The 15,886-nt window shown below is 43.7% G+C and overlaps 1 protein-coding gene across 3 annotated transcripts in view; it reads left to right on the plus strand.

Annotated features, from left to right (window-relative positions):
* The first annotated feature begins 8,893 nt into the window (after positions 1–8,893).
* PICK1 (protein interacting with PRKCA 1) overlaps positions 8,894–15,886 on the plus strand; it is a 103,123-nt gene continuing 96,130 nt past the window's right edge. Inside the window, exon 1 of one of the 3 annotated variants that reach the window (XM_069205206.1) lies at positions 8,894–8,997. The gene's annotated coding sequence lies outside the window, so the exon portion shown is untranslated. Of the gene's footprint in view, positions 9,021–9,040; positions 9,244–15,886 lie in introns of those variants that run through there. The other 2 variants (XM_069205205.1, XM_069205204.1) reach the window with 2 other exon arrangements.

A 15,886-nucleotide genomic window follows, 5' to 3' on the forward strand; every position in this document is an offset into this window, starting at 1 on the left:
GTTGTGCCACCCACTCAAGTAGCCCCTTTACCTTGTCCCAGGCCTGCCATTGCAAGGCCTGTGTGTGCAGTTTCACTGCCACTTCGACTTGGCATTTAAAAGTACTTGCCAAGCCTAAAGCTCCCCTTTTTCTACACATAGGTTACCTCTAATGTGTGCCCTAGGTAACCCCTAGAGCAGGGTTCTGTGTGGGTAAAAGGCAGGACATGTACCTGTGTAGTTTACATGTCCTGGTAGTGTAAAACTCCTAAATTCGTTTTTACACTACTGTGAGGCTTGCTCCCTTCGTAGGCTAACATTGGGGCTGCCCTCATACATTGTTGTAGCGGCAGCTACTGATCTGAAGGGAGTGGGAAGGTTATATTTAGTATGGCCAGAATGGTAATACAAAATACTGCTGACTGGTGAAGTTGGATTTAATATTACTATTTTAGAAATGCCACTTTTAGAAAGTGAGCATTTCTCTACACTTAAATCTTTCTGTGCCTTACAATCCACGTCTGGCTAGGTTTAGTTGACAGCTCCTTGTGCATTCACTCAGACACACCCCAAACACAGGGTACTGAGCCTCACTTGCATACATCTGCATTTTGAATGGGTCTTCCTGTGCTGGGAGGGAGGAGGGCCTGCTCTGACACAAAGGACTGCCACACCCCCTACTGGGACCCTGGCAGACAGGATTGAACTGAAAGGGGACCTGGTGCACATCTAAGCCACTCTTTGAAGTCTCCCCCACTTCAAAGGCACATTTGGATATAAAACAGGGCCTCTGCCCTACCATCTCAGACACTTGCTGGAGAAGAAACCTGAACCAGAACCTACATCCTGCCAAGAAAAACTGCCTGGCTGCTCAAAGGACTCACCTGTCTGCTTTCTACAAAGGACTGCTGCCTTGCTGTTGGCCTGCTGCCTTGCTAAACTCTTGTCTGGCTGTAAAAGTGCTCTCCAAGGGCTTGGATAGAGCTTGCCTCCTGTTTCCTGAAGTCTCGGGACCAAAAAGACTTATTTCTTTCAACTGGACGCCGTGTGCGCGAAAAATTTGACGCACAGCTTGTTCCGCGGTGAGAAATTCACCGCACGCTGATCCGGAAAGACGCCGCTCGACGTGACGCCTACGGTGCGACCGGAACTTCGACGCACGACCTCGCCTGGACAACGCCGCCCGACTTCCAGAGAAGAAATCGACGCGACACCTGCCGTGAGGAAGAAAATTTCACGCACAGCTCCCCGGAACGACACGCAGCCAGTTAACAAGCCTAGGATTCCACACACAGACCCTGGGACATCTGGTAATCCTGTGACCCACAGAAGGAGTCGGCCCGCGTGCCGGAAAACGACACACGTCTTCCCCGAGTGAAAAATAACGACGCAAGTCTGTGTGTGAAGGGGTGAAACTGACGCACACACCATTTTTCTTCCCGCAGAACGACGCACGTCTCCCCGCATGAAAAATAATGACACAAGTCCGTGTGTGAAGGGGCAAAACCGACGCACACACCATTTTTCCACGCTTCTCCTCCTCTGCGGAGATTTTCCACTCCAAACCCGGTACTTTGTGCTTGAAAGAGACTTTGTTTGCTTTTTAAAGACTTAAGACACTTTATATCACCTTTCAGTGATATTTCTACAAATTCTTATTGCATCTTTGATTGTGTTGATCTACGAATATCCAGATAAATATTCTATATTTTTCTAAACACTGTGTGGTGTATTTTTGTGGTGCTATATTGTGTTATTGTATGAGTTATTGCACAAATACTTTACACATTGCCTTCTAAGTTAAGCCTGATTGCTCGTGCCAAGCTATCAGAGGGTGGGCACAGGATAATTTGGATTGTGTGTGACTTACCCTGACTAGAGTGAGGGTTCTTGCTTGGACAGAGGGTAACCTGATTGCCCACCAAAAACTCCATTTCTAACAGTGGTGTTGGGGGGGCGCTAAAGGGTGCAAGAAAAGTGGCAGAGCACTGTGTGCAGCACCACTTTTTTCAAATATGCCCCATGGGGCAGTGGTTCATTTGTAAATAAAAAGGTGCCGGTGCCCTAAGCCCTCCTCTTAAACACGCAGCTACTGCAATGAAATGTGAGAACATGTAATTCAGAGGCAGCATAATACTGAAGCCATCTCAGGCCTCTTCAATCCATTCACAGGCACTCCCTGCCCCTTCAGCTAATTCCTGCGGATTTCTGCTTTTTCCCATTGTGACGCTGTTTCGTTTTTCTCTTCCTCCATCTTTTCCATATATGTCTTTTTCTTGCAGTAAATGCTTGAGACAGAAAATAAACGCGGCCCTCAAAAATATGTGCCGGTTCTCCGCACTGGAAACAACAAGCACAAATTAAGCACTGCCATAGGGGCATATTTAAGAGCCCCTCGTGCCATTCTAACACCACATTATTGTCATATTTTTTACACTAATGTGGCGAAAGAAGGCCAAAAACGCTGCACCACATTTACAAAGAGGCGCAATGCATGCATTGCACCACTTTGTAACCCTTTGCACTACATTATGCCTCGCCAGGCATAATGTATGCAAAGGGGGCATCCTCCCGTTACCGGGGCCAAAAACATGATGATAAGAAATTTGTCCGATTTCTTTGTGTCATTTTTTTCCAGCACTTTTAATGTTTGCTCAGAGCAGGCATCATAAGGAGGCGTCCATTGGTTACAATGGGCCTCTGGGTGCTTTGCAAGATTAGTGTCAAAAATGTTTATGTTAATCCTGCAAAGCGCCGGACTAGCATAAAAAATTCTGACACTAGGCCCCCTAACTACCGCCACGGTGTGCTGTATTTTAAATATGACACACACATGGTGTTGTTAGGGTGGCGCTAAGGGGTGCAGGAAAAGTGGTGCTGCACTGTGTGCAGCGCCACTTTTCTTAAATATGCCCCCTAGTTTTGTTTTTTTGCAACAGGTATATTAACCCTCTGTGCTACTTTATGTTGAGTCAAAGCTGCCACTAGGCAAAATTCTATGTCAGGACCGGAGGCTTCGGATTATGCTTCTCTTAACTTTACTGACAAACACAGCAACCAATAATATGTAACAATTTCAAAAACTACAAGTCCCATGAGCCCTAGACCACCAATCATGGCTCAATACTGTCCATAAATAGCCTGAACGATATAGTCCTTCCTCTTTCTTTGCTGCTCCAGCAGCCAGATAAGTGACGCGCGCTTCGTGCTTGATTTTTTCAATGTGTTAAGACTCTTGAACCACCTCGCGAGCGCGTTGTTAAATGTTTTCATTACGTTTAGATATGAAATATTGATTTTGTCTTGATAATTGATTTTGGCCTCCGCTCGCTAAATCTTTGCCGGGGTGAAGTTGGAGCAGGCTGTTTCACTGAGCTCGCGCTCACTCTGAAGAGGACGCTGTCCTCTTTCTATTCCCATGCTCGCGCACGCGCGCTGAGAAGGTCGGAGATTTCTCTCGGCCGGCTTCTCAGCGCGTGTGTGCCTCACAGGGAATCGGAAGACAATTATATTATTTTACAGCCTTTTCATCGCCCGACGGGGGCTGCAATAATACCATTAGAGCCTTGCTCAGGGGGCATTGTCAGATATATGTTTTAAAACATATTTGACTGGCACAGTCAAGAGACTGAGTTACTAAGCAGGCGGCTCCCTCCTCAGTAAAAAATTGCCGGCTGTACAGCTAATAGCTGTTCTATAAATAAACTCACCTCGCAGGGTCTTTGCCCCCCCCCCTGTTAACTCCTCCATTACCAGATACTGTAAGATGGCGTACTACGCCAATGATGATGAGCAGTATGGCGAACTGCAGGAGATACCCTCAGAGCATCAAATGGAGGAAAGACTGGTGGAAGCACTTGGTTATCACGTGCAAGATTCCGTGAACTGGGCGCTAATTCAGGCCCTCAAACCCTTTACCCAACCTCTATCTAACTTCGCCAAAATGGAATTTTTGGGCGAGAGTAGTCAGCAACCTCGCTTACAGTCCGGGGACCCCGGCGAAACAGTGGGTTTTAACCCCGCAACGTTCAAGTGGCAGTTCTTCTGCAGAAATGTTGTCGCAGATGGCAACCTCTGTGTTGCGTGACCATGCATATGGAGGTTTTCCCCCTCCTCAAGATTCATCATCTAACCCTCTGCAATCCTCTCATTCCAGTTATCATGATCCTTCCTCCTCAAAATCAGATTCAGAGGATTTGCAAGCTGATCCCCAACCGCGCAAAAAGCAACGCAAGATGCAGCATAATATGCCCGAGGGTAACCCCCCTCAAGGCAAGAATATTTTATTCTCACCAGAAGATATTATCCACCCTCGCTCCACTGAGTGGATTCCTAACCAGGAGGTGGCTAATTACGTCCAAGACAGGCTGCGCAGAAGTTTTGAAAAGGAGGTACGCAACACCCTTAGGTCAGAATGCCCTCGCCACTCCCTTCTCGGCAAAGTGGCAGACACGCCTGAATTAGATCCTAGCATGGCAACCTTTCTCCGGAAATTCGCCAAAGACCCGAAGAAGGGTCTAGACCGTGCCTGGAGAGGATGCCAGGACAAGTTATTGGACGTGTCCGGTCCTCTAACAAAAATATTGGATTTAGCCATACAATCCAAAGAAACAGAGACCCCGTTGGATATGTAGGCGATACTTCAATGGGCTCAGTGAGCAATCTGCCTGCTTGGCAATGCAAACTGCGCCATGTCAACGGAGCGCAGACGATCCTTCCTCATTCGATTAGATCCAAAACTCGTGGAGTTGGCCACTAATGAGGCAGGATAATTGGCCAATGGTATGCTCTTTGGAGATAAATATGTTGCTACCTTCACAGCCCTTGACAAAGCCCAGTCCAACATCAAAAAGGTATTCAACAACGCTCTTTTTATCTGGGCCGGACGTTTCAAGGGCCGAGTGCCTGGCCGAAGATACCTGGCTCCCAGATACGCCTCTCAGGGTAACCGTCGGAGTTATTCAAACGAAAGCAATTTCTAGCCCAATCGCTACAGGGGACGTGGTCGGACCTCCAGAGGATATCGTGGAGGTAACTCCAACCAAGACAACGCAAACTCAGGTGAGAATTATTCCTCCTTCGGAGGTCATATTGGGGGGCAGGATACAGCATTTTCTCCCTGCCTGGAAGTCAATTACTCAGGACCCTTGGGTTCTTCAATCAGTCCAGGGCTTCCAACTAGAATTTTACGCCCCCCGAGGCAAATGAACCCCCCTATGCCTCTCCTTTTTTCCCTCGCAGATTGCAAATTTATAAAAGAAGAGATTCTCTCTCTCACTCAAAAAGGAGCAGTGGTACAATCCTCTCCTCATCCTCGAGGTTTCGCCAGCACTATCTTCTTAGTCCAAAAGAAGGGCGGCGGCTCAAGATTGGTCCTAAGTCTCAAACATTTCAACTCTTGGATGGTGTATCGCCACTTCAAGATGGAGTGCATCCACCTCCTCAGAGATCTTTTAAGAGACAAGGACTGGATGGTACGTCTGAACCTCAAAGACGCTTACCTCTCAGTTCCAATTTTTGCACCTCACAGACGTTTCCTAAAATTCGAATGGGATTCTCAGTGGTTCGAGTTCAAGGTTCTTCCCTTCGGCCTCTCCTCAGCGCCCTGGTGTTTCAACAAACTCCTACGCCCAGTGGTACAGTTTTTAAGAGAACGAGGAGTGCGCCTAATTATTTACCTGGACGACATTCTTATCATGGCCCAAGACAGAGATCTTGTTCTGACTCACCTCAATTGGACAATGCAGTTACTCCAAGACCTCGGGTTTATCATAAACTCTGAGAAGTCCTGCCTAACCCCATCACAGAATGTAGAATTCCTGGGGTTCCAGATAGACTCTTTGGCATCCTTATTAATTCTTCCGATCAACAAGCGGAACTTGATCAAGAAAGAGTTGAGGAGAGCGCTTGCCTCTCCGACTATATCATTGAGGACATTAGCACACCTCGTCGGCCTCCTAGCATCGTCCATTCAGGCGATTTACCCGGACCCCCTACATTACAGAGCCCTTCAGAGATTGAAGATTCTTCACCTTCAGAAGGGCCTTCAATACTCAGAGCTAATTCCCCTGTCGGAAGAAGCCAAGACAGAGATATCATGGTGGCTAGACCACATGGATGCATGGAATGGCAGAGCGATTTTTCCTTCCAATCCGGATGTGGTGATAGAGTCAGATGCCAGCCGTTGGGGCTGGGGGGCACTTTGCGGCCCTGTGGAGACCGGGGGTCGTTGGTCCCCGGGGGAGCTATGCTACCACATCAACTGCCTGGAACTCCTTGCAGGATCGTTTGCCATCAAATCCCTTGCGCCTCGCCGGGCTCATTGTTGTATCATTCTGCGGATGGACAATGTCTCCGCAGTCAGGTACATCAATCGCCTTGGGGGGACCAGGTCTCGTCTCCTAGCAGAGATAGCGAAGGAATTCTGGCACTTTTGTCTCAGTCAGAAGATTTCGGTGGTGGCGGAATACATTCCGGGCATTACCAATACAACAGCGGATTGGAACTCTTGATTCCTTCGAGATGGCAGCGACTGGAAGCTCAATCAGAACATTTTTCAAGCTCTCCAACTTCGTTGGGGGACATGTCTGATGCATTTATTTGCTTCTCGATTGAACAGTCAGGTTCCTTGTTTCTTCAGTTGGAGGCCGGACCCTCAGGCGAAGGAGACGGATGCCTTCCTACAGTTGTGGCCGAAGGAACTTCTTTATGCCTTCCCTCCTTTTGTGATGATTCATCGCGTCCTGGCACAAGTGCGTCGCCAACGCTCGGAAATCATTCTAGTGACTCCCTTGTGGAGTGCTCAACCCTGGTTCCCTTCCGCAATCAACCAGTCATACGACTTTCCGGTGATAATTCCATGGTCTGTGGACCTTCTCTTGGATCCGTTGAACAGTTTTCACCCTCTAATTCTGCAGGGACTGTTAACCCTGATGGCCTGGAGACTTTCAGGCGACGATGGCAAGTGCCTGGAGTTTCGGCTTCGGCAATGTTTTTCTTATCCCAATCTTGGGCCCCCTCCACTCAGAAAAGATACGAGCAAGCCTGGAGGAAGTGGGTACATTGGTGCAATACAAGGAGTGTGGATCCCCTGGGGTCAGAGATTCATGTCATAGACAATTTTCTTTCGGAGTTGGCCTCCCAGGGTTTGGCATATAGGACAATTAATAATTGTCGCTCAGCTCTTTCTGCGGGTCACCCTCATATCCAAGGGAAACCGGTAGGGGAACACCCCTTGATTTTCAAATTGCTTAGGGGTATCCGTATGGTAAAACCCCCTCAACCGAAATATACCTCCTTATGGGACGTTAACATCATCTTACGTTTCCTTAGAAACTGGCCGGATAATGAAGGCTTATCTCGCAAACAACTATCTGCAAAATTGACAATACTATTATGTTTGCTCTCCTGCAGAAGAGTCTCAGATGTTAAAGCACTGGATTTATCAGGTAGAGTATTTACTCCGAATGGAGTATCCTTTTCCATTTCTAGACGTATAAAAACCTCATCCAAATGTATTTCATACCCCTCTTTCCCGCACAATAAGAAACTGTGTGTTGTTCAGTGTTTGAAAAGTTATGAAGATGTCACAAGAGAATTCAGACAGAATGTTTCTGGGCAATTATTGATTTCGTTACAAAAGCCTTTTAGTCCAGTCACTGCAGCAACATTGGCCCATTGGGTCAAGTGGTTATTGGCCGAAGCTGGTATTGATAGAAGTGTTTTTGGGGCCCACTCGGTTAGAGGAGCCATGGCCTCGAAAGCCTTTGCTACTGAAGCCAGGCTAGAGGACATCATGGCGGCAGCAGACTGGTCAAATGATTCCACTTTCAAAGTTTTTTATCACAAACCCATTGTTGATGTAGTGTCAGAATTGGTAAATAGACTTTGAACTAGCATAATCCGAAGCCTCCGGTCCTGACCTAGAATTAAAAAATTTCTAGCTATCGCGTCAAGAATTTTAGATTCTATTAAGGACACGGAGGCTAGGATTATCCCACCCGTTATGCACATTTTATGGCAATGGTGTTATAAATGTTAAATTGTTATAACATAAAATGTGAATGATATACCCTCCCATGGTAAACCTCAATATTAGTTTGATTTTTTGTCTCACTCAGGAGCATCCAACACGACTTCGTGAAAGTCTCCAATGGATCAACGCTGGTGCAGTTAAATTCTCCAACGTCTTGGGATCATTTCAAGGACCCGGAGAGAGTTCACTACCAAGTTCTGCAAGTTAATGCACGTTTGAACTGTTTTCGCAAAGAAAGAGGAAGGACTATAGCGTTCAGGCTATTTATGGACAGTATTGAGCCATGACTGGTGGTCTAGGGCTCATGGGACTTGCAGTTTTTGAAGCGGTTACATTTTATTGGCTGCTGTGTTTGTCAGTAAAGTTAAGATAAGCATAATCCTTGCCTATGTGTCCCTAATAGAATCTAAAATTCTTGACGCGATAGCTAGAAATTTTTTAACTCTCATCTCTCTCTAGCAGGAACATTAATCACACGCAGTATCGCGACAGTTTAATTGTTTCTTGATGGCTAAACGCACAAGGAACGTTTTAGCATGTGCTTTTAAGTGGAAAGTTTTGGAAGTTATTGCCAAACATAGCGCCCGGTGCGGTCGCCCCACCCTAAAGCCGGCCTTGCCCTCGGGCGAGCTCCGGTTCTCAACGCTATTCTTTACGCTTTTCTACCAAATACATCAGGCGCCCTCACGTCACTGCTGACCACGTGATGAACTCAAAGAAACGCCGTTGCTAAGGAAACCCTCGCTGTTGTGCTCATATGATCCAGCTGCTTATCACTTGCTGCGCCTGGTTTTATATTCCTACACTAGGGTCGCCACCTCTGGTTCTGTTGGTGTAGAAAGTCCTCCAGGTGAGTCTGCCCGAACGCTCACTCAGCCACAGGCGGTAGAGCTAACAGCCTAGAATGGCGACCTGAGGACGACTAGACTATCACTTCCGGAGTGTTTTCTTCCGGTGCAGCATGAGAAGCTGTATCTTCCGGGGTGAGTGGGCCGTCTTTTCTGAGGTAGGGTCATTTTCCTAACCAATCGCAGGATTCCTTGAACAATATGGCTACGCAGATCCGTGTAGCTGAGTCTCTTTATTTACCATTCAGACTACGATATTTTATATGCGACTTATAATTGCTTTTTCTAAACTGACCGGTCTGTTATTTATTGAAGTCGTGTAATGTCGAAATTGAAGTAGAGGCCGTCTAATTTTTAAGATTCTCTGCCGGGAGGTGGAAGGTAAGACCCGCTTCCAGGGACCACCTGCTTGGTTATGAAGGGTTGACTTGTGTTTCTTTTAAGTGCCATTACCTTGAATCATAAATAAATAGTCACAGTTCACGCAGTACCTCGCATTGCACGTGCGATTATCCTTTCTGTTAAAGTGTTCAGGATCTGCTCCTGACATGGTGTTGGTGTAGAATTTCTTATTGACTTGAGTGTCGAGACTGTATAACCACCTTACATTCATTAAAGAGATTAAAACGTGGACGTAGAAGATAAATTATAATCGGTACTAGACTTTTTTTTACTAGCCATCTGTAGTTGCTGGTGCTCAGGGAATCTAGGAACATAAATCAAATACACAACCATACAATCGGTTTACTGCAGGAGGATATCTGGTGTTGCGTTTCACTTTGCAAGGTCTGCGTATTTCCACATGCTAACTTGCGTCACAACAATGGCGAAGATATTTAAAGGACCCCGCAGTTTATAAAGCTGATGTCTTCTACATGGACTTGGAGGGTAAGAGAAGAGAACCTACTCTTCATAACTTAATAAAGGGTGACTGTTTTTGTAATTATGACCCCACAAGTGTCTTTCTAACTGGCAACCCTATGATAATTAAGTAGCCCTGCAAAAAGAGAGAGCCTACTTTTGGGAGTGAGAATTTCATTATGGTCTCTGGTTGCCAGGAGGTTAGAATACTGTCACCCCAATACCCCAGGAGGCTACGTTATTACTAAGGTATTGAATTGGAAACTTCCTGCGAGAGACTTCCTCTGGAAAAGGTCCTTAAGATCACAGAGTTGTTTGAGATTACATCAAGACTTCCTTCATATCAAGTGGGAAGTGGCTTCAACGAGAGCCTTTTAACTAAAGGAACTCTGCCCCAGAGGACAGTGCTGTGTGCCAGTTCACAACAGTGAATGTGGTATGATAAGTTTTTAAAACAAGAATGAGATCTGCTTATGCTGTGTGATAAGACCCACGAGAAGCTGACTATAGCGCTGCATACCAAAACAGAACGCTATTGTGTGCTACGGTTGTGTTATACTTCCGGCATTAAAATATCTCATGGAGATTGCACCCGAACAGCACCTTTAGGTACCTTGGCAGTACTTCATTTCATATACCAAGATTTGAGTTGACTCTGCAAGATTGAGTTTTCAAATTCTGCCCTTAATCTATCATCAGTATGCGATCTCTTTTCTTTCCTTGCAAAGTGCTGGCTGTTAGATTGCGTCCCTGATGAGATGAAAGAAGGAAGTGTTTTCAGCCTCATCACGTCTTAGTCAAGGACAAATCCTCAAGTCTTATGCATGGGCTTGGAGGCATTGTGTGCTGTGGCTACAGTAGCTCATGAAGCCAGGATGGCACAAAAAATGTAAAAGAAAACAATTGTGCTATTTCACTTTCACTCTTTGGGAATCTGCATCATCCGGAGATAAGTTGTTGTTTATCGTTGTTTTTTCCCCCACTGACAGTGATTGACTTTTACCAAGCTCCTAATGAGCTTATAGTATTCCAAGCTACATTTATCGGAAGGATCTGAGCATCACTGACTTCTCTGTGCTCCTAATGAAAGATTTTTCTGTGGCTTGCTTAGTGGCGAGTGGATCCAATTATATCGGAGCATCGCCATTGTTAAGAAAAAGCTGCCTGCAAACACGTTTTGTATTTCTGTTTTATTAATGGTTCGAATATGTAAGCTGATTCAAAAGTATATGTGTTAGCATGTGTTCTTTGTACTATTAAACCATTTAATGCCCACTGTTTTCTTTCAGAAAGGCTGATGTGTGCTGGGCATTTCTAAAGAGGTTCAACATGTTATCTCTGAGGCCTATACATAGCTTAGGATACTATTTTGATGTTATTTGTCATGTAACCGTTTTCACAATCTAAAGGCATTTTTGTGAATGAGTGCAAGTGAATGTTAGGGTGGTTTTGTAACTCATGTTACATCATCCAAGTTTTTGTAGTTCGCAAGTTCCAAAAAAATTTGGTGCCATGAAGCAGTCACACAAACACACACATGCGCATTTGTTATGCAGATTACTTATTACTGTATTTCATAATGTATTTGGGTCCTTGAGGTTTATAGTTTGTTCCACAGTGCAGCTGGTGTAGGATTTGTAAGATATATCAAAGGTTTTTATTGTTCTGCAGGAGTGTGCATAAGACACTTACATTTCACTTTACTTGCATTCCGTTTTGCTTGTGGTCTGTTCTCTGTTCATTGGATGTTACTACCCTGTTCTATTGGTACGTTGCTTGTATTGTGGCATGGTCTATTTGCTGTTTGTTCTCAGTGTGTGAAAATATTGTTGATGTGTAGCTGTTAGTTGGGTTGTTTTGAACCCTGTTTTGCATGATTCTCCCTCAGTGAGAGAGAGGTACTCTGGCTGTGTTGAACCCTGTTTCACATGATTCTCCCTCAGTTGCAGGGAGGCGCTCGGGCTGTGCTGAACCCTGTTTCACATGATTCTTCCTCAGTGGCAGAATGGTGCTTAGGATGTGTTGAATCCTGCTTTACATGTTTCCTCTGGTGGCAGGGAAGTGATTCATTGTGCAGAGCCTTATTTTATGTGATTCTTTCTCAGTGGTAGGGAACCCCATTGCTAAAACTCAAGATTCTCTTACAGGGGATGACCGTAATGGGGGAAAATCTTCCAGGCCTCGAAAAATCATAAAAATGTTACTAGACCTGCAGGTCGAGTAACTTGAATGATCTACTTGACCTAACTGTAATATACTGGACCCGGAAACGGGCCTCAAATTGTGTGATCCTAGGTAAATATAGTATTTTACAGTCGCCTTTTTCTTCATTCTCACGTGAGTGCACCTTCAAATATGTGAGTTTGGCATTTCTGCTGTAAAAAAAATCCTCTTTTGTTTGATTACATACACTAAACATTTGCTTTATGTATAATAAATCTAGCCCACATATAGGGTACAAATGAACCATGCATGACTTGCCTCTTAGTTTATTAATAGCTTTGTCATTAGGGCAGGAGTGTTTCTCACTTTGTTTAATCACTCATTTTTAATAAATACATTGATAAAGCATGATGTGATAGCACACTGTAATTTACAGACAGTAAATGTCCAAGAAATGTCCAAAAACCTTCCCACTAACTTGCAGCTTTACGGATAAAACTATATGGTGTATTAACAATAATCTGTGAAAATTGTGTTTCAGAAAACATGTATCATTTGCACATCACCAAGTAAAGTGCTCTGACCTTTTTTTCATCCTATTTAAATATTGTTTTCATCACACAGAAGTAGAAAAAATGGTCTTTCACAACGACTGAAATATATTTTGAAATGTTTGTAAAGTTGACTTAGTTGTATAAATGTTTTGTGTTATGAAAAATCTGATACCAAAAGCCTTTTATTTCACGTAGATTGGACAGTTCACCTTACAAAATCCTGGAACCCTGCAGTCACAAGGAAAAGTATTTGTGTTGCAAGAAGATAAACTGACTTTTGACCTCTGTCTCTGAATACAGAGTAAATGTGACCAGATTAAGGTTTAAAGGCATCTTAATTGCTAATTCGGTTTCTGACTGAATAGAACATCCATTCTTTGTCCACTTGCCAGAGGGTCGAGTAGAACCTAACAATAGCTCGACCTTATCATATAAAACTCGCCATAGCGAGTGATCGAGTAGATTTTTCGAGCACTGGTTTCCCATTGCTAAAACCAAGATGCCCTTACAGGTTGGCTGTGTGTGGGGGTTGAAAGATCAATGTTTCAAAAACACTAGATGCCTTTAAATGTGATGAGTGTGTGGGTTGAAAGATACCTGCTGCTAAAGCACTGGATGACCTTACAGGGGATGAGAGTGTATTGTGAAACATTCTCATTACTAAACACAAGATTCCCTTTCAGGGGATTGGTGTCTGGTTTGAAATATATCACATACCTGTTTCTAAGTTTGTTTCCCTAGTTGTTTTGTGTCTGCCACATAGGTATGCTCATCTGGCCAACTGGTGTAGTTTGGTGGTGGTCATATTAGCAGCATGTTTTGTGTAGCCGTTTTTACATGCATCATTTGATGTTGTTGTGAAATGTTGCTGTCTGCTGATTTTTGTAGTGTTTTCATTGTGGTTCTTAAGATGAGAGGCATTTGTTTTGTGTGCGTTTTTTAAAGGAGGGGTGTGTGTGTTTTCTTGCTTGTCAGGTTACACAACTATGTCATGGACTGTATTATGGGGGTTCTCTGAAGGGCAGTTGAGCCAGACAGACCCAGGCTGAGCATCTAACTATATCTGCTCCTGGCGGGGTCATTTATGTATTCATTTAACTTACAATAAACCCTCTCAATCTACTGCCGTCTGCGTATTTCTACATGCTAACTTACGTCACAACAGTTACCCTTTATTTGCTGTTAGTTGCTCAGAGTAGCACAAGTTTACATTTTGCAGAGATGTTAAATTACAACATTTCTATCCCCTTTACAATAAGTGAGGTTTTTTAGTCTTCCTCAAAATATTCTAAGATTGGGGATAGAATAGTACATAATCTTTCTGGACCATTTTGAAGGAAGCTACACTTTCACCAAGTAATCTAGGGCTGGAGTTAGAATAACATATCTGCTTTCCCAGAGTCCTCTAAACATCTGCTGCTATGACTGTGCAACTGAATGCAAAAAACTTAAGGCAACCTATGTTCCTGCTGCTATTTTGATAGTCTGGTGTATAACATTTTGCTGCCGGTGTGTGTCTGGATGCAAGGTGACCTCATGGTGTTGTAGTGCAACTTACCTCTTCTGTGCCGCTGCCTGCCTCTCCTGTCTATGGAAACGGATCTCCTGGTGTTAAATAAAATACACCTATTGCCCAAAAGAAAAGGCCCACTTGCAGGTGTGACTCTTCTTACACCCTGTTGAAAATTAACTCTGCTCAGTTACACAAAATGAATGCCTTTGGCAAGTGCCTCTCCCGTTCAACCACTTTGAATTATTTTGCATCCTGAATGGGAAATGCCTCCCTTTGTCTTACGTTCTGCACTGCACTAACGCACCCTACCCATATGTACACACATTATTTGCATGTACATTTGTTCTCTCCTCACCACCCCCTGGCCTGGACCTTATTCGTGCAAGTGTGTGTACCTATTACAGGCCTACAGGGTGTGTACATAAGAACCACTTGACAAGGCAATTTCTTGTTCTAAGGCACATCATGCTCCGATATTTATTCCTAATTTGTAGTCTTGTTTCACTTTAATTGGCCCTGTTAGACACAATTCCCAATTACAACAAACTGTGAACTGGACGCCTAGGACTCAAACAATAGTGTCCTTGGTGGAACATGTAATATGGTGAACCTGCACCTAGCAGGGCCAACATGTTATTTTTGTTGTCCGCATCTTTTAAGACCAGAACCTACGTGTATCACAGATCTCAAACTACTCTTGTTAGTCTCGCAAAAAACGGTTTAGTATTTGTCTTTTCTAAAAATTCATTTGAATGCGTTTTTAGATGAATAGCTGCCGTTGATAGTCCTGAACAAGCAATACATTTTAGCACACAGATATTGATTAAATCTAATATGTGAAAATGATTAGTGCAAATAAATGTTAAAATGCTTTGAAAAATCAGTGGTGTTTAAGATTTAGATCAGAATCACACTGTGTCCCCTTTGAAAATTACGTTTTTTTCGTGGGTTTTTATATTTTTTCAGAATCCAAAGTATATATTATCGAGGTGCAGTCTGTGTTTTATTGATTTTTTTTTTTTTTTTTTTGTTTGTTCCATGCTTGCATTCCATTGCAGCGCTGTGAATTGGAAGGAAAACATGTTGGCGTGCTTCAGTACACCAAAACAGAGACCCTAGGCCCTTTCCAATCTAGCCCACACATAGCACCCAATCCGGTATTTGACTGTTTTTAATCTCTGAAAATAGCCAGCTTTACTACTACATAATGTAAAGCCAATGAGTTCATTGGCCTGGTAACCATGGACCTCTGCAGTGGTCGTATTACTATTTGAGCTCGTTACTTATTAACCACACACAGGCATCAGCAGCAACTGTTTAACTTAATAAATCATACTACCAGATAGAAAGAAAATATAAATGCACAAATAGCCTAAAAGTATGCCACAGTGATTTTCTTAGCGATTTTAATAATGTATTACACCCACAACTTTTCATTTGGGCCTGTAAGTTGTTAAATAAATTTACAGCTATTGACAGATATCGAGAAGAGTTTTTAAAATGACCAGGCACACCAGTCCTGTTGGAGGACTCTCTCGTATAAAGATGATTAATAGCTGTAGGTTAAGGCAGCACTCTGTGAAATTCCCAGATAGTCATTGCTGTTGAAATTGGGCATAAGCAAACCTGTGTTTCATGATAGAAAAAGATCTCTATGTAGAAATAGAAGATACCTTGGTGGTCCACTTTATAAATTACCAGAATGCATTTTACTAGTAAGCATTAATTCACAATGAGACTTATTGGATGATATTTGATGGCTCATTTTTACAACAGTAACATCAAGTGCATTGGCGAGTACGAGAATTTTAACAGGTGAATAAAATGCCTTGGTAACCTATTTGTATTTCTTCTTTATCCTTACTCCTACTCGTCCTCATCATATTTAGTTCTATTAAACCACCTCCTACGTCAGGCAAAAGAAACAATGGCT

The sequence above is a fragment of the Pleurodeles waltl genome, chromosome 8 (assembly GCF_031143425.1).
Source record: "Pleurodeles waltl isolate 20211129_DDA chromosome 8, aPleWal1.hap1.20221129, whole genome shotgun sequence".
Classification (NCBI taxonomy): domain Eukaryota; kingdom Metazoa; phylum Chordata; class Amphibia; order Caudata; family Salamandridae; genus Pleurodeles; species Pleurodeles waltl.